The following is a 17672-nucleotide window of genomic DNA, read 5'->3' as shown; positions in this document are numbered from 1 at the left end:
CCCTAACCCTAACCCTAACCCTAGCCCTAACCATAACCATAACCATAACCCTAACCATAACCATAACCATAACCCTTACCCTAACCCTAGTCCTAACCCTAACCCTAACCCTAGCCCTAACCCTAACCCTAACCCTAGCCCTAACCATAACCATAACCATAACCCTAACCCTAAACCTAATCTTAACCCTTACCCTAACCCTAACCCAGTGGGGGCCAGGTGGGGCACTGCACCCATTGACAGGTGGGGAAACTGAGTCTGGGGGGGGAAGGGGCTCTCTCAGGGCTGGGGGAATCTGATTTGGCTACAAGCTAGGTGTCAGGCTTCAGACCCCTCACCCTGCTGACAGCTGCCCAGACCCCTTTGTGGCCTTGGTGTGCCAGTGGTGGGAGCCTGGAGCAGTCAGCGGGGGGCTGCCCTGGTGATGCAGCTCCCAGAGCCGTGGCCCCTCCTCCCCAGGTCCTAAATGCTTCTAGACCCTGCTCTGCATGGCCTTATCTGTCCCTTTGATCCACCTCGTTCATCCTGAGCCTGTCTCGCCTTCCTCTGCACTCCTGCCCTGGGGGGGCCCAGAGCCTGCGGCCAGGCCCCCAGAGGTCACCCCATCCCTCACCTGCCCACAGGCAGGGCAGAGCTACAGGGCTGGCGCCAGGGGCCTGTCTTTGCTGCCTGTCTGTCACGCCTCCTCGCCCCCTTTGCCCAGGTGGGCCACGGCCACTTGGTGGAGGACAGGAGGTTGGAAGGGGAGACAGAGGCTGAGGGCAGCTCGGAGCTTCGTCACTCACAGCCACTGGGGGCCGTAGGGTGGGTCAGTAAGGGCCTGAGCAGAGCATGGAGCTGGTGAGGGCTGCCTCCCTCTGTTCCGAGGGTGCAGCCGGGGGCAGGGCTGGTGTCACAGGATGGCAGGGAAGCCCCATCCCCAAAGCCAGGCCCAGCGCAATCCGGGTGCTGTGAGTGTGGGTGGGCGTCCCAAGGCTCTGCTCCTGGAACGCTAGCTCCTCAAGGTGGGCTTTGTTTTGATCACGGCTCTATCTCAGCACCTAGAACAGTGTCTGGTATCCATGAGGCCAAGTACACGGTGAGTGAGTGAGTGAATCAGTGAATGAGTGAGTGAGTGGGCGAGTGTGTCTGCCTGGGCTCAGCCTCCCCCTTTCTTCCTGTTTCCACTGGTGACAAGATTGGAAAGAATAGCTGATAGCCTCCCACAACCCAGTGCCCCGACCCCCCACCCGGGGGCCCAGCCCTCCTGGGGCGCTGGGCCTGCAAGTCCCTGTGGGCCCCCATCTGGGGGTCCCGGGACCCTCCCTCCCCTGTTGCTGCTGGTTTTCTTGGCTGGATTTTTTTGTGCACCATTCCTGGTCGTGCTGAGCCCTCCTGGCCTGCAGGCCTTAGAGACTCCATCTGGGACAAGGAGGGTCCCCCCTCCGAGGCTCAGCGGGCCTCCCGCATCGTCTCGTGGTCCAGGGTTGTGGGGATGCATCCGGATAGACGATGGAGCAGCCTGGGATCATCATCTGGAAGACGCGCAGGACAACTCTGGGCCACTGCCGCACCAGGAGGACGTGTCCCGCAGTGTGGACCCCCATCCAGGGCAAGGGACAGGATGGGGGCTGGGGGTGGCCCCACGGGGCCCCTCAAGGCCCGAGAACAGGACCGTTCCTCCGGGCCCTGAGGACATGGAACAGGGGGACCCACCCGAGGGCGCTTCACGGCTCAGCCTTGAAGCACTCACCATCCTGCTGGACATTCCTTTCTAAAAGTGGCTTTGGGGCTCAGCAGACATGGGCCATCTCTGCCTGTTCCGGAAGGTGCTGCTGGGGAAAAGGGCTCTGGGAGTGGGGTGCAGAGGGTGCCCCTGAGGGAGGGGCCAGGGTCTTTAGTGGCTGAGCGGGCTGGAGTCAGCCAGACTCCCCCAGAGCTCTCTGACCCCCGAAAAGATCCAGAACCTTCTTTTCTTTGGGCCTGGTGAGGCCCTCTGAGGTCAGACCCTGCATGTCTGGGCCAGTGGGGTTGGAGAGGGATGAAAGCAGGACAGCCCACCCCGCGCTCAGACTCCCCATGAGGCTGGGGGCTGCCAGCCGCCAAACCCAACAGGGGACAACTGAAGCAGGGGACGGAACCTTCCAGAAGGAAGCCACCACCTCCTCTTTATGCATCCGACTGCCCGGGTCTGGGGGTCCCGCCCTGGGCCCCAGACGGGCCTCTCCCATCTCCCATCCAGAGGATTTCGGGCCCAGGGTCCTGTCCGCCCCCGTGCACGCGGAGGGTCCGCGGTGAGGCTTCATGCGTGCCTGTGTGCGTGGTGGGGAAGGGAGGACTCTATCTGGAGACTGTCCCACCCGCCCCACGTGTGGCCCCAGGGGATGCAGCCAGCTGGGGTGTCGGGTTTAGGTTCAGAGCAAATATTGTCCTGAACCAGTTCTGAGGCGCTCGGGAGGGCTGTTGTGTGTTGTCCGCACGTGTTTGTGTGTTTGTATGTTTTCCTTGGGAGGCGCTGCATTGACTGTGGCTGCCGGCCAGCCTCATGGAAGGACACAGGGTGGCCGGCGGCATTTCGGGCCCCCACGCCCACACCTCACATCCAGCTCAGGATTTTGTCCGCGAGGCCCCTCAGCGCGGGCCACCCTGTGACCAGCAGCCCTGTCTTAGCAGGTCCAGATGGAGACCCTGGTCCTGAGAACCCCGGGACTGGCCACTGCTGTAACCCCCAGTGCCGTCTGGGGGCCTTGGCGGGCAGCTGGGTCCCAGGTGGCCACAGCCGGGCCGCTGGTCCACCTTGGGGCCTCGCTCTGTGGCTTGGTGTCTTCCATGTCCTTGGCCAGTGCATGGGGCAGCCACCTGCCCAGCTCCCCGAGGGAAGGCCCTGGGAAAGGGATGACCTGGGCAGGGGTGGAGCAGAGGGGCCAGCCCCTTCCATCAGGCATCCCAGGTCCCACTGACAGGGTCAAGCCGGTCCCCACCACCAAGTCCAGGCCAGAGGCAAGAGTGGCCCCTGAGGGCAAGGGTGGGAGAGAGGCTGGGATGCTCCAGGGGTGATGGTGGTCAACACTGAGACCATGTGATGGACCCTGGCCATTCTGCGAAGTACAGGGAGAAGGGGGTGAGTGGGGGGGGGCAGGACTCCATCTCCACTGGCCCGTTCTACAGCTGGAGTCTGAGGCAAGGACAGCACACCCAGCCATTAGGGGGTGGCCCAGATAAAGGTGATGCAGCAGACCCACCTGGATGTAGGACCCATGATAGGAGGGGCGGGGCAGGCACCATGGGCAGCAGATTTCAGCTCCATAGACAAAAGGACCAGCCAAGAGCCATGGCCCCTCAATGCAGGAATGTGCTGAAAGCAAAGGTAGTGAGCTCCCCGTGTCTGGGAGTAATCAAGCAGAGACCAGCCAGAAGTGCTGTAGGGGCACCCTCGGGGGTGCTGGGGAGCAGAACAAACCCCATCTATAGTGCTGTGGCCAGGAGTGTGTCCACCCTGAGAGCCTGGGACATGTGTGGCTGCTCTCAGATAGCTGGGGATCCTGAAATCCAGCCACATGTGGACGAGCTGCTCTGTGTGCTTTTGCTCAGCTCCACCCCACCCTCAGCCCCCAAAAGTGTTGCCCGGAGCACCGAAATAACTCAGACAGTGTTTGTTGATTGACCATCAGTTGTTACTTGGCTCCATGGCTGTCCCAGCAGAAGCCCTCAGAAGATTCAGGTTTTCTTCCTCAATATCTCTCCATAAGGTGTCAGTGTCCCTATAGGTAATCCCCTCACTCAAGTCCTCACTGGCTGCCGGGCAGGGGGGTGGGCAGGCAGGGGGTGCAGCAGCTGGGGCCGGAGTACTGGGCTCCTGGGAGAGCTTGTGACAGTCCTGGACCTGGGAGCTCATCCCCCTTCTCTTCCCCCACACCCATCTGTACCCCTTTTTACCCTCTCCCCTTGCAGCCCCAGGCCCCCCAGCTGCAGGTGCCCCGAGTCCTGGGCCCAGGTGCTGCATGCCCTCCAGTGTCCCTGCCGCACCCCACCCCGCCCCCACCACCATCAGGCCACCACGCTCGGGCCTTGACCTCTGACCCCAGGAGCTGGAGTTGGGAGGCAGAAACCAGGGAAGGGCCTGATGCTCAGAACACCATGGGGACGAGGGCCAGGAGTCTTCTCCAGGCGCCCTGGCCCTGCAGCTGCCCCTCCCCCTCCCAGGCCAGACCCTCATGTGTGTGGGCTCCATCAGTGTTGGAGGAGAGTGTTGACGGAGGGGGAGGTTCGGGGAGGGTAGGAAAGGGCCGCGCTTGCTCCGGGAGGGAGCCTCAGGACCCAGCCCCTAAGTGGTCCCAGGCAGCTAGAAGGAAGGGCTGGGCTGGCAGCCCCAGCTGAGGGCCCCTCCCGCGGCCAAGGGCGGTGCCCGGCAGTAACGCACGTGCCCACACCTGGACATGGTAAGGACCGGGGACAGCCCAGGCTGCCACTGGCTTCATGGGACCCGCTCGAGGGCGTCCAGGGCTGTGTCCATTCCCTTCCCCAGAAGGCTCCGGGGAGCGTGGAAGGCATCGGAGGCCCTGCCTGTCCCAGGGAGGGGGATTCACGGCAGGCTGGGACCCCTATGCTGCCTGCACCCCCAGCCACAGCTGGTCGTCTGCAGGGACTGTCCCCCCCGAGACTCCAACCCAGGCCCAGCGCCGTGGGGACCTCCTCTGGTGGCCTGCAGGTGGAAGGGGCTGGGAGCCATAGGCCCTGTGGCTGTGAGACCCTCCAGCTCTCCCACGGCCCCTCTGCACAGCCTCCCCTGCAGGGACCCACCCACGGATATGCCCGCGCCCACCGCCTGCAGCTGGGCTCCCTGGCAGCCCCCCCTGAGGCCCTGTGCTGGAGGTTCCAGACTCCCCGCCCCCCTGAAACAGGTGGCTCTTTGGGGCCCCAACTCCCTTTCTGCTGCAGCCTGAAGGCCGAGAATTAGAGACGCCCCCTCCCCTGGCACCTCAGGCATTGTCCCCAGCAGAGGCAGGAAAAACTTCTGAAACTCACCTCCTCCGGGCGGGGTCCTTCTTGCACTGGGGGCCTCAGCAGGGGTGGGGCGGTGCCCCAGGCTCCCACCAGGCTTGGGAAGGAGGGTCAGGCCCTCAGCACCCCCGCAGTTGTGCCCCAGCTCCTTACCCCAAGACCTGGACTGCGGCAGAGTTCAGAGGCCATGCCTACAGGGTGGCCTGGGCATCAGTGGGCAGTGTGAGGCGGGGCAGGGGGTAGGACCGGTCTCCCACACGTTGGGTATCTCCTTCCCTCCCCTGAGGTCCACCTGCTCCCGGCTCAGCCTCAGCCCCTCAGAACCCTTGGCCTTGGGACCTGTGGCAGGCTGGATGGGTCTCACACAGCGATAGGAGGGCTTGTTGCTGGAAACGGGCATTGAATTCAGAAAAGAGTGTGCGGGTCGTTCCGAGAGCAAAACACTGATACCCTCAGAGCCTGCGCCCCGGGCTGGCCACCTCCCCTTCCGGGTGCTCTCCGGGGACAAACAGCTCTCTGATTTGGGGGAGAACTTGAATTAGGACTAATTTCAGTCCAGACAAGATCTAATCAGACACCCGGCCCACTGGGGAGATGATGCCCCTGGGCTGGGGTACGTCAGGTGGTCAGGGCCGGCTACCTTGGTGCCTTCCTCCAAGGTAAGACCACCAGTGGGCACCCCCAGATTCAAGCATCACGTGGCCCCAAAGTGGGTCGAGTGGGGCCACAGAGCAGTGTTCACGGCCACCCCTTGCTCAGGTCACGTGCCCCCTTGTCCCTGTCACCAGGCAGATGTCATCACTTCAGGGTCCTGCCAGCCTCCTCGCTCCCCCAGATTTGTTGATACCCAAACTTGCATTTTTCAGTCCCTAGAAAGGTATTTGAATATGGGGCTTTCCCCCCAGGTTTTGGTGGAAAATTTCAAACACTCAACAGGGGCTAGAATAACGAACTCCTCTGAACCCGTCACCCGATGATCGACATGGACGCTGGCTTCACCCCAGCTTCTCCAGGTGTGGATGGGACCACAGCTTTCCTCCCCCAACCCCTGCATTATTTTGAAACAAATCAAAGGAGAGGAAGCCTCCTGGGAGGGGGTGCACGTGGGGAGTGGGCACCAGCGAACAGATGCAGAGCCATCAGAAACACAATGGAGAGGGGTCCACCCGAAGCGGCCCAGCTCTGTGGATGGAGTGCTTGGCTGTGTCGGCCCTCTGTAGCTCAGGTCCAAAAACGGTGGGAAACTTATGTTTGAACCTCATGCCGGGGGCTTTAAAAAGCTTGTGAAGGGTCTGGAGCAGCGACAAGACCGCCCAGAGTGGACCGTGGATGGCAGGGGGTGTGGAGGGGCCAGGAGATTCCAGGGAAGGTCAGATCCGGCGACGGTGGGGGCCACAAGGGGCAGCAGGAGCCCCCGTGGGCTGAGCCGCTGCTCAGGGCCTGGTGGGCGGGAATGCCCAGAGGGCCTTTGGGAAAACCAAGGCCATCAGTGGTGGAGTCTCAGCAGAGCCGATGGGGTGCCGATCCGGGGGCGCCGGCCTGGAGCTGCCGACCCGCAGCCGTGAGTCTGGGGGGTGTGTTTGGGCTGGGGCGTGGGTGGAATGGCCCAGAGGGTGCTGGCGAGCAGAGAGCAGGCTCTGGGAGTTGGAGCGTTAGGACGGAGAGAGGAGTGGTTGCCGTCCCCACGCCAAGGAGAGGTTGGCGGGGGTGGGGGTGGGGGGTGTGACACACGGGGCCGTAGGATGTGGCCACAAGGAGGTGAGCGGTGATCTTCTGGGGATGACATCCAGGGGCCGTGGTCATCAAATTCAGAAACAGAAAGGAGGATGGTGGGGGCCCGGGGCTGGGGGGGGGGGTGGGAGTGAGTGTTTAATGGGGAGAGAGTCCCGTCTGGGAGGATGAATGAATTTCTGGAAGTGGATGGTGGCCTTGGTCCCTCAACCTTATGAGTGTAATTAATGCCACTTAGAAACGGTTAAAATGGTAAACTACTTATTGTGTATATTCTACCACAATCGAAAGGAAATGAAATCCACTTTGCCTTAATCTATTTTGAGATTTTTATGTGGAGATTTGGCCAGGAGCTAACTTTGGTGCAGTTAGAAAAGCTCGTCGTTTAAGCAAATAGGAAAAGCTCTTCATTCTGTGTAAACTGTGGGGAAATCCTTTAGTCTCTTGAAACTCTGTGGTATCGTGTTTAAAAGTGGTGATTAGGCCACCGTAACTGCCGGGACCAAGTGCCTCTTTGAGATTTAGCTTGGTTGTAAATGTCTGGTTCAGCTGCTTTGATGGCTTGCACCAGACCAGGGCCAGCGAATGGCAGCCAGTGGGCTGAGTGACCACCATGCGTTTCTGTTAATGCCCTTTCACTGGCACATGACCTCTCGTTCTGTACGAGTTACCTCTGGCTGCTCTCAGCGGGAGAACTGAGGCTTTGCAACACAGACCCAGAGACCATGGGGCCCACAAAGTGTAAAATATTTGCCCTCTGACCTTTGACAGAAAAAGCTCACCGATGCCTGATTTACGCTGATCAAATACATAGAATACTCTATTGCCAAATACCCCCTTGGCGTTTCATCGTTCTTCCTCTGGGTCACAACTAAAACTAACTGTAATAAAGCAAGACAAAATTAATAAGAAATCCAAGTGCTTCATCGATAAACGGGGTTCCAGGATTGGGGCCTGAGCAACAGAAATCCTGGTGCTGTTCCAGAGGGACACGTCAGAGGATGGCATCCACGCTGGGGAAGCGGCAGCCCCACTCACGGCGGCTCGGGTCTGAGATGCTTCTAGATCCCTAAGAGGGCTGAGAAGACAAGTGGGGGGCCAGGGAGCCAAGCTCGGAGGTCAGAGGGGCGCTGGGCAAGAAGGTAAGTCCGGGAGTCTCCTGCACCATGGGAGGGATTGCCCAGAGATGGAGGGCAGGAGCCCGGGGCGGGGGGCCAGAAAGGGTTGTCTGGTGGCCCTAACTGCCATCACAAGTGGCCAAGCTTAGCCTACAGGGGGGACCACATGACGATGAGGCAGAGACTGGGGTGAAGCGGCCACAAGTCCAGGGATGCCAGTTAACCCCAGAAGCTGGAAGAGACAGGAAGGCCCCTCCCCTAGAGCCTTCGGGGGAGCTCACCAACCTGCAGCCCCGCTGCTTGGGGACAGGGACAGCCCCCTGGAGCAGCCTCTTAGGGGCAGCATCCCCAGAACCCTCCCAGCAGGCCACCTGGAAAGAGACGGAGGGTCCAGGCCACGGCCCCTGGAGCAGCCTTGCCGGCCCGGCGAGCACCAGCAGATACCATCCTGGGCTTCCCAGGGGAGGGCTGGACGCACCAGGGCCAGAGGACTGCGGGGTGCGGGCTGTGCTCCCCGCCTCCCACCTGTGCAGGGAAGCCACCTCCCAACCTCTGTCGCCTGCCACCCAGCACCCCCAGAACCAACAGCCCAGGCAAACCTGGACGTCGACCGGCCACAGCCCCGGGTCAGGAGCCCAAGGAGTGGACGGCTGGAGGACAATGGGCTGAGGGGACAGAGGGCAGCTACGGCTGCCGATGAAGTGGACAAACCAGGGTCCAAGTTGACCGCAGACCCTGGGGGCTCAGGCTGGCGGGGGAGCCAGGGCTGCATGACCCTCAGGCTGAAGGGGGTGATGGGGTACAAGCAAGAGACGGAGCAGAAAAACTGACAACCCCCGGTGCCGGCTCTGGCCAACCCCTCCCGCCCCTGTTTCCCTTACTGGATTCTCTGCACCTGTGGAGCCAGGTGGTGTCCTTTTCTCAGCGGACAGGACGGGTGCCCCGGATCTGGGACTCACAGCCTAGCAGACGTCCTGGCTACAGGGTCCCACAGGATGCGGTCACCTGGGTGAGCAAGTGAGTGCGTGCATGTGGGGCCTCAGGCCTCTGGGGCTCACCAGGACAGCGGTGGACTGGGTCCTGGAAACTGGGCAGTGGCCCCCGCCCCCGAGCCTCTCCAGAAGCAGACCGGCCAGCCTGCTGCCCCACCACGTGCCCCGGCAACCCCAGATGCTGCTGCTTGGGGCCACCTGGAAATGGAGCCCCATCCAGCTCATAGGGTCGGTGAGGAGGCCCTGGGGCCACCAAGCCAGCCAAAAAATAATTCAGTTAGTGGCCGAGAGCCCATTATTTTAGTTATAAATAGGAAGAAGCCACACTCTGCCCACATCTCTGCCTGCCCGCCTCCTAGGTTTGCTGAAGAGCCCTGAGGTCCTAGCCAGGCCGGGGGACCCTGTCCCAAGGATGCTTGTCCCCTCCAGTCTCTGCTCCCTCCTGTTGGCAGGGGCACATGCTGCCCCGGCCTCAGACTCCTACAGGCCTTGCATGCACATGGAAATCAAAACCAGGCCTCCTCCTTTGAAGAAAAAACTCGTAACTTTGTGAGTGATGGAAGTTACCTAAACTTACTGGGACCATTTTGCGGTATAAACGTATGTCAAATCATTACGATGTATGCCTGAAACGAATACATTGTTATGTGTCCGTTTACCTCAATTTTTATTTTATTTTATTTGGCCACACTGCGTGGCTTGTGGCATCTTAGTTCCCAACCAGGAATTGAACCCGCACCCTTGGCAGCGAAAGCGTGGAGTCCTAACCACTGGACCGCCAGGGAGTTCCCTATCTCAATTTTTAAAAAATCGAAAGCTGGTGCCCATGACCTGCTTTGGGCCCCAGAGGCCAGGTCTTGGCGGTACAGCCTGCTGGGAGCCCTCCGGGACTGGGGCACTGGGGAGCCAGGGGCCAGGCTGCAGTCGCCAGGTTCGCACCCACCTGAAGTGGCATTGGGGTGCGGCCCCATAAGGAGAAGAGGGCCTGCCTGTTGTCAGCTCCGGCCGGGCCCCCTGCCCCAGCCCCTCCATGGGGACCTGGCCACCCTGGAGCCGGATGGGGACTCGAGGCTGCCGTGGCACTAGCTCGGCCCCGCCTCCCAGGGCCCTGTGGGGACATCGAGGCAGAGGTCTGGGGGCCAGCGGTCCTGCCTTCAGGGGCACCCTCTGGGGGGTGCCCAAACAGCAAGGAAGAGACCTGACTCCAAGTCTCAGGCCACTAGACCCCCACGTGGGTGAGCCTCTGCAGCCGGAGTGGGCAGAGGTCAGGGCTTGGGGGTGCAAAGGCGGAGTGAAGGTGCCAAGGGGTGTAATCCCCACCCCAGTACCGAAGTGGGGTCTGGGACCCCGGGGTCCCTGGGCAGAGATCTCCCGCCTGGGGCCCTGTAGGTCTGCTCAGGGACCCCGCCCGAGACCTCAGGCAAGCCCCACAACCAGTTGGCCCCGCCCCCTCCTGCCGTGACACCAGCATCCTGCTACATGGCTAGGCCGTCGGTCAAGGAGACTCCAGGGCAGGCGGGGGGCTCTGCCGGTCTATTCTGACCCCCAGACCTCCCAACAAGGGAGCTGGGGCCTGGCCTCCCTGATTTCTCTGCAGCCATATCTACCTGGGGTTCTCGGCACCATCCCAAGCTCACGACTCCCAACATGGGGCCGCACCCTGGATCTCTCCCGGCCTCCAGACTCCGACACCCACTTCCCCACTCAGCCCCACTGCAGGGCATCAGCCCAGCACATCCAAAGCCAAACGCCCAGCTTCCTCTCCCTTCACCCTTCTGCTGCGGCCCTCGGGCCAGTTTCTAGCCGGCCCCTTGCTCATGACAGATCCCCAGAGCCAGTCTGGGTCCTGCACACCAGCAAGACCTGTCATTCTGCCTTCAAGACATGTCCAGCATCAGACACCTGCCACCTGCCACGGCACCCCGCCGCCCGCCCTTCAAGCGCATCCTTGGGCAGCAGCCAGATGGGCCTTGGTAAAACGGGGCCAGAGCCGCCTCCGCTCCCAAGTCTGTAGGAAGAGCAGAGCCCGGGGCCTGGGCCACACATGGGTGCCGAAGGGCAGCTGGCAGGGGTGAGGCTCCAGCCTCCCTGGCAAGCTCCCGGAGGTGGGAAGGGAGCCGCCCAGGCCGGCTTGGATGTCCCCCGCCCCGCCCGCTGTCTCCTTCTAGAAGCCCCAGCCCTGCCCAGGGCACCCACCCACCTGGGGGCCGGCTCACCCTCCCTCCCTGCCCACCTCGGCCTTCTCAGGCCCTCATGTACTCCTCCACTCAGCCACGTGTCCTCTCCCTGCACCCCCTCCCCCGTGTCCTCCCCAGCAGACCAGCCCTCACCACCCACACCGAGCTCCCAGGGGCGGGGCCCAGCCTGCCCTGCCCTTGGACATCCTCCATGCTGACACCCAGCACCAAGAAGACGCAGAGAACAATCATCAATGCAAAAAGACGGATCCTGGTGAGTATGGAGGGAGCTGCTGGGGTGGGGCGGGACCCCTCCCCCCAGAACTGGCCCTTTTGGGCTAGCTGAGTCTCCCCAGGGAGTCTCCCCTGGGATGCCCAGGCAGAAGGCTGCGGGGGGAGGCTGGACAGGGGTGAGCTGGGAGCAGCACCCTGCCCCGCCGAGGGGCCGCTTGGGGCCCCACCAGGTGGCGGCTGCCAGCCTCCCCACGTGAGCCACCTCCCACCCGTGGTTTGGACTTTCCCAGCTTCTAGGCTGGCACCCTCCCGAGCGGGCGGTGAGGGGTGTCTGATCACAGCTGGTCCCCCGGACCCCTCCGGAGTGGGCCACGTTCCCAGCTTCTGCCTGGGACCCCTTACCTGTGACAGCCCCACCTCCAGCGCTGGTCAACAAGGGGTCTCTCGGGGGAGGGGCCTCATGAAGTGGCGGCTGAATCAGGTTCCAGAGGTGGGACGTCAGCAAGACAGACGGTGACACAGAGGAGGGAAAAACGAGCCCCTGGGAAGGTGGGAAGGTGGCACCAAGGCTGACATTTGAGCTGGGTATGGAAGGCGTGCGGGACAGGCAGCGGGAAGGAAGGAAGCCTTCGCTCCCGGCAGAGGGGCAAAGGCCCAGGGTGGCAGGAGACTGGGACGCATTCCAGGATGGAAGGGTGGTGAGTGCCCAGAGCACCAGGCCAGGGGGCTTGCACTAGAACCAAGGGTGCTGGGGAGCCACAGAGGGCTCAGGAGACCAAGCAGTGGCCCTCTCAGTCGGAGGGCAAAGCCGGCCTGGCCACGAATCAGCGATCGGCAAGCACTCACTGTGGTCCCACCCACGGGGTGAGACGTGGCACCTCATCTTAGGAGCGCCCAACCGACCACAGCAATGGGTATCGCCCTCTTAAAGTGACAGAGCCCCGCGGGCTGGCCCGTGGCCGGACACAGGAGGTGGGAGTGGGCCGGAGGGCAGGCGGGCAACGGTGAGGGGAGGGGGCACTGCCTGGGCAAAGGGCAGAGACAGGAATGTGCAGGGCGTGTGCCCAGGGAGGAGCCGCCAGACTTGGCCGGGCCCTGGACGTCCGGAGCAGTGGGAGCAGCCCGCCGCCGCTGGCCACAGGCCCGTGGAGTCCTCGTGGCTCCCAGCCCAGACAGCTCCCAGACACGCGGCCCTGGGGGGCGTCCTGCGTTCCCTTGGCGCCTGGCCTCTGAGCTGCCAGCCTGGACCTGAGCTGGGTGGCACAGAGGGGACAGGTCAGCCCTGCCCAGGGGCCTTGGGGCTACCATCTCCTTGCCAAGCACTGCCCATCCATCTCAGAGAGAAGCTGGGAGCCGTCACAAGCTAAAAACTCGCTGGTAAACAAAATAGGAGGTTTGATTGGGAAACGGAAAGCTGAAATCCCAGAGGGCCCCCAGATCGCCTCAGGGGGTTTCCCCGAGTCTCTGGGAGCAGCAGGACTGACTCGGGGCGGTGGGGTTGACCAAGGGCAAGGCCCTTGATGATGCCAGCCCCGATCACGGACGCCAGCCTGCACACAGGTCGGCCACAGGACCAGAAGGCGCTGTGTAGGTGCCACTCGGGGCTGCCCCCTCCCTGGGGTCCCCAGAGGGCCGTGTTCCCTAGCCCTGACAGGTCAGCCCACCCTGGAAAGGTGGGGCCCGACCAGAGCACATCACTGAGCAGAGAGTTCTGAGGGGCTTGGACCCCACTGTGCCCCAGTGTGCGTGCCATGTCACCATGGGACACCCAGCCCCCCTCAACCTCCCTGTTCCCCCAGCAGCCCAACTTCCCGGTCCTGTGGGAGCCCCTGGCCCTGCCCCCCAGACCACCCTGGACTTCGATGGCCTCACTCACCTTCCTGTGAGTTCCTGCCTTCCCGCTGCCCCCAGGCCCCCTCTGCAGCCCCCAGACTCTGCCTCTGCTCCCCAGCCAGCCTGGTCCCCAGTGGTGTCAGCCCCCAGGCTGCCCCTGCCTCCAGTGGAGAGGGCCCGGCCCTCCACCAACCTCCCACCTGCTGGGAGCTTGCAACCCGCTCACAGGCTTGTGGAGCTCCTGCCGGGGGAGGGGCAGCAGCGGCCCACACCACCCCCTCCAGCAGCCTCAGCCCCCAGCAGTTGCCCACCCGCCAGGGAGGCAGTGGCCGTCGTCAGCTGGACCCCTTGCCCGCAGCCTATGGCCAGGCCCAGCGCCGCCCCCGCCAGCACCTCCCCAGTCAGTCAGTGGCCAAACCCAGCCACTGCCCTCCCTGAGCGCACGGCCACCCCTGAGGTCCTCACCCCACCAACAGCCGCCCTCTCTCCTGTCTCCCAGTATCTCCTCTCAGCTGCCCTGACCAACGGCCAAGCTCCCTGCAGGGCCCCCCCCACCCCCCGGTCTGGCCACCCTGCTGCACCCACCGGCCTCAGTGGGACTGAGGTCCAGGAGCCCCTGCCTCGCGACCATATACCGGCAGACTTCAAACCTCTCCCCCTAATCCTTACAACTTGGATACTGCCACAGAGACGGGGAGGGTCTCCGAGCGGCTTGTTTACTTCTCCTGACGGGGAGCTCATCCTCTCACAGCGTGACTCTTCGATTGCTAGAAAGTTCCTCCTGCCCTCGCTCCCCATTCAGGGGTGTCTCCCAGGCCCCACGGGTCTGGTTACTGGGGGAAGCAGCAGCACAGATTTTGAAATCCTTTTGAAAATGTTTTTCCTTTGTTTTGTTTTATTTAGAAATTTCCCAAATTTTTACCAAGTTAAAGACACGACCACAAGAATGTGTAGCCTGGGTGGATGACTGGCATAAACAACCCCTCCCCCACTGCTCAGCCTCCCCCCAAACCGCTGTCCCCCAACTCAGCAGCAAAATATGCCAAACATGTATAAGAAAACAGCAGTGCAAACAGAGCGGGGCCAGGGGCACAGAAATGCACACGTACATACACACGTGCACACATTAAAAAGCACATGTGCACCCATATGTGTCCATGAAAACCCACATACAAACATGCAGGCATGCCCACACATACCCACGCACACACTCCCATGCATGCATGTGCGAACACACGCATGCACATGCATTCACATACACACGTACAAACACACATATACACACACTCACATGCACATAAAAACACACACACAAGCACACAAACATACAGGCACACACACGCACACACACGAACTTGAGCACACGCACACGCACGCACACGCGCGCACACGCGCGCACACACACACGCACACACGCACACACACTGCTGTGGGGTAACCCTTTCCGCAGTCCAGGCTGTAAAGTAGAAATAGGTCCCGATGGGGGTCAGTTTGCTGGGTCCAGCCCCACCGTGGTCCCTGCCCACAGTCGTTTGCCCTCTCTGCCTCAGTTTCCCCATCCCTCCCCAGGTCCTTTGGAGAATCCAGTGGGACCAGGGTGGCAGGTGCTACAGGTCGGCACGTACAGCCACGTGATGTGGGTCCTCAGAGCCGGGGGCCCCGGGGCTACTCCGGGGCAAGGTGGGCACCCTTGGGCCTTAGCAATCCTGCCCTGGACAGAGACTCGACCATCAGACCACGGAGGACCCCCTTCTCAGAGGCCGCTGGGACCCCAAGGCCCAGCCACAGCTTCTGCCTTTAGAGCACCCCAGGCTGCACCCCCTGAGGAGGGCCCAGCTCCCACTAGGAGCCTTCCCCATCCTGCCGTGAACCGCCGTGACCTTGAGAAGCTGCCCTGATCAGATGGCCTCTGGGAGCCGGCTGGGCCCACTGACTTCGCCCCCGGGGTCTCTCCCACAGAGGCCCTGCTCCTTGGCCATGAGACACAGCTTGAAGAAACCGAGTTGGGATTCACACTCAGGCCTTCCTGCACCAAACCCCCCTCGAACACTGCCCTGTGGGCCTGGGAACCAGCTCTGACTGCTCCTGGCCCGAGGGGGGCCCGGGAGCTCCGCTGCCCCCAGGATGACAATTCTCTGCAAAGGAAACAGGACTGGTGAGGAGGTTTGGGGGCTGGGGGCTTGGGGGGCTGACCAGAGGGTCCTGGAGCCAGAGCTCACACCTCCAGTATTAGGATCAACCCCCCTTGGCAAGGCAGGACCGGGCTCGGGGACTTTTGCTGGCATGGGGACAGGAGGGAGAGGATCTTGGCCTTCCGAAATGTTTACTACATCAGGAAATTAATTCACTACGCACGGGATTCAGTGACGAAGTATAAAAACACACACACGCGCACTCGGGATAAATTGAGTCCAGGCCCGGTCAGCCTCTGCCCGGCCGGGGGAGGTGGGGAGCCTCGGGGCTTCCGTGGCCACAGACCACGAGCTAGGGGGTCGCGGTGGTGGGGGGGGGGCCGGGGCAGGGCCGCGTCCCACCCCACCCCACCACGCCCAGGGCCTCCCCCACCCCCAACCCCGGGCCAGCAGGGCTGTTCCGAGCTGTCACCATTACACAACTCCAGACTCTGCTTCTTCATTAAGGCCCCACCGAGGGGGGCCGCTGACCCGCAGCCTCAGGAATGTGCCTTTACAGAGCCCGGGGGAGGGGACTCGGTGTGGCCACTGCCCCGGTGGGCCGGGCCGCTGGAGGCTTTCCAGACTGCTGGACAAGTGAGCCTCAACACTGGCCGGTCTGGTCCAGGGCAGAGGGAGGCCGGCGGCACTCATGCAATGGCCTGGCCGGGCTCTGGGCCAGGATCGGGGGCATGGGTGCCGACGGGGAAAGAGGTATGCCCAAGGGGCACCTGAGCCAGAGGGCACTGCAGACCAAGGGCAGACGGGCCCAGCGTCAGCCGCTCATCTGTAAAACGGGATGACCCCACTCGACCTGCCTGGGGGGCTCAGATGACCCCACTCGACCTGCCTGGGGGGCTCAGATGACCCCACTCGGCCTGCCTGGGGGGCTCAGATGACCCCACTCGGCCTGCCTGGGGGGCTCAGATGACCCCACTCGGCCTGCCTGGGGGGCTCAGATGACCCCACTCGGCCTGCCTGGGGGGCTCAGATGACCCCACTCGGCCTGCTTGGGGGGCTCAGGGCAAGCCCTCGGCCCTTGCCTGCTCTCTCTGCCATCCCGATGCATCGGCCCCTCTGTGCGCCTGCCCGGCGCCTGGTGCCTGCGTGCATGCTGTTCCAGCCTTCAAAAACGCCCTTCCCTGGTGACAGCGCCCACCCCTGCCTCCCGGCTGCCCCCTCAGGCAGCCAGCGTTCTCAGGACCTGGGGGTCCACGCTCCGCATGCGCACAGTAGCCCTGAGAAGACAGATGGGGAGATGCCCTCTGTGCAGATGGGGATATTGAGGCTCAGAGGGACAGCTGACCGGCCAAGTTCCCATGGTTGGAGTCCCTCAGCCCCCTGCCAGCCTGGCCCTACCTGTCCACCCCCTCGACCCCCACCATGCTCACCACCACCCCTCCAGGTCCGAGGCACCATCTTTCTGAGGAACTGAGCTGAACACGCCCTTTCCCTGCCCCAGCCTCATCCACCAACTCCCCAGGGTTCTGGGGTGACTGTGCAGGCAGCCAGGGCTGCACCCCACACCCCAGCTTCTACTTCTGTCCCATGCCCTGGTGCCGCCATGCCCTCCCCCACTCTCACCTTCTTGGGGTCCCAGACGTCGGCCCATCCCCCGCACAGCGATGCATCACCACACCTGGCCGCAGCCCCTCCTCCTCTAAGCTGGGAGCCCCCGGGGCAAAGACGGCTCCCACCCCCCACGTGGCCGCCAGCGCCGTGGATGCCCGAGAGGTGAGAGGCCGCCCCGGAGCCTGAGGACTGCTGGAGACCCTCCCCACACCCTGCGGATGCCGTGGCTTTGCCCCGTGGCCGCAGGAACCAAAGGTGGAGGAGAAGCATATGCTGGGAGGAGCTGCAGGCGGGCGGGAAGCCTGTCCAGCTGGCGTGGGTCCGCCCACCTGCCCACTGCAGTCACGCCCAGCTCTAGCTGGAGAGGGAAGAGCCACGTGGCAGAGGCCGCAAGGCCGGGCAGGGAAAGGTGGGCATCTGCTCCAGGCCCTGTGAGGCCAGGGACGCTTGGGAACCTTGGGGCTCCCTGTGGGCCCGGAACAGAGCAGAGGCATCATCTTTCCCAAGAGACACGACCCCCGCCTTCTCCATCTTGCCAGCCAGGTACGGGACGGTGCTTGGGGTTCCACACCCTTCAGGCAAATGGCGGACGCCTGCCCGTCTCGGGCCCCAGCTCGCCTAGCATTCGAGGCCGGTGCAGCGAGAGCCGGGGCTCCCGCTCTGGAGCCTCGCTTCACCCTCCTGCCTCCCCCCTGCACCGGTGACAGGTCCTGCCTCTCTCTGGCATCCACCAGGATGCTCTGTGCTGGGGCTGGCCGGGCGGCTTCAGGAAAGCGGGGCTGGTTTGCATTTGATGCTGTGGACGAATCAGCCCGCTGGGTCCGCTTGACTGCAGGAGCGCAGCCCGGGGTCCGCTTGACTGCA

This window comes from Monodon monoceros, unplaced genomic scaffold (genome assembly GCF_005190385.1).
Source record: "Monodon monoceros isolate NGI ecotype Baffin Bay Population unplaced genomic scaffold, NGI_Narwhal_1 Super_Scaffold_7, whole genome shotgun sequence".
In the NCBI taxonomy this organism is placed as follows: Eukaryota; Metazoa; Chordata; class Mammalia; order Artiodactyla; family Monodontidae; genus Monodon; species Monodon monoceros.
This window is presented reverse-complemented; position numbering follows the sequence as displayed.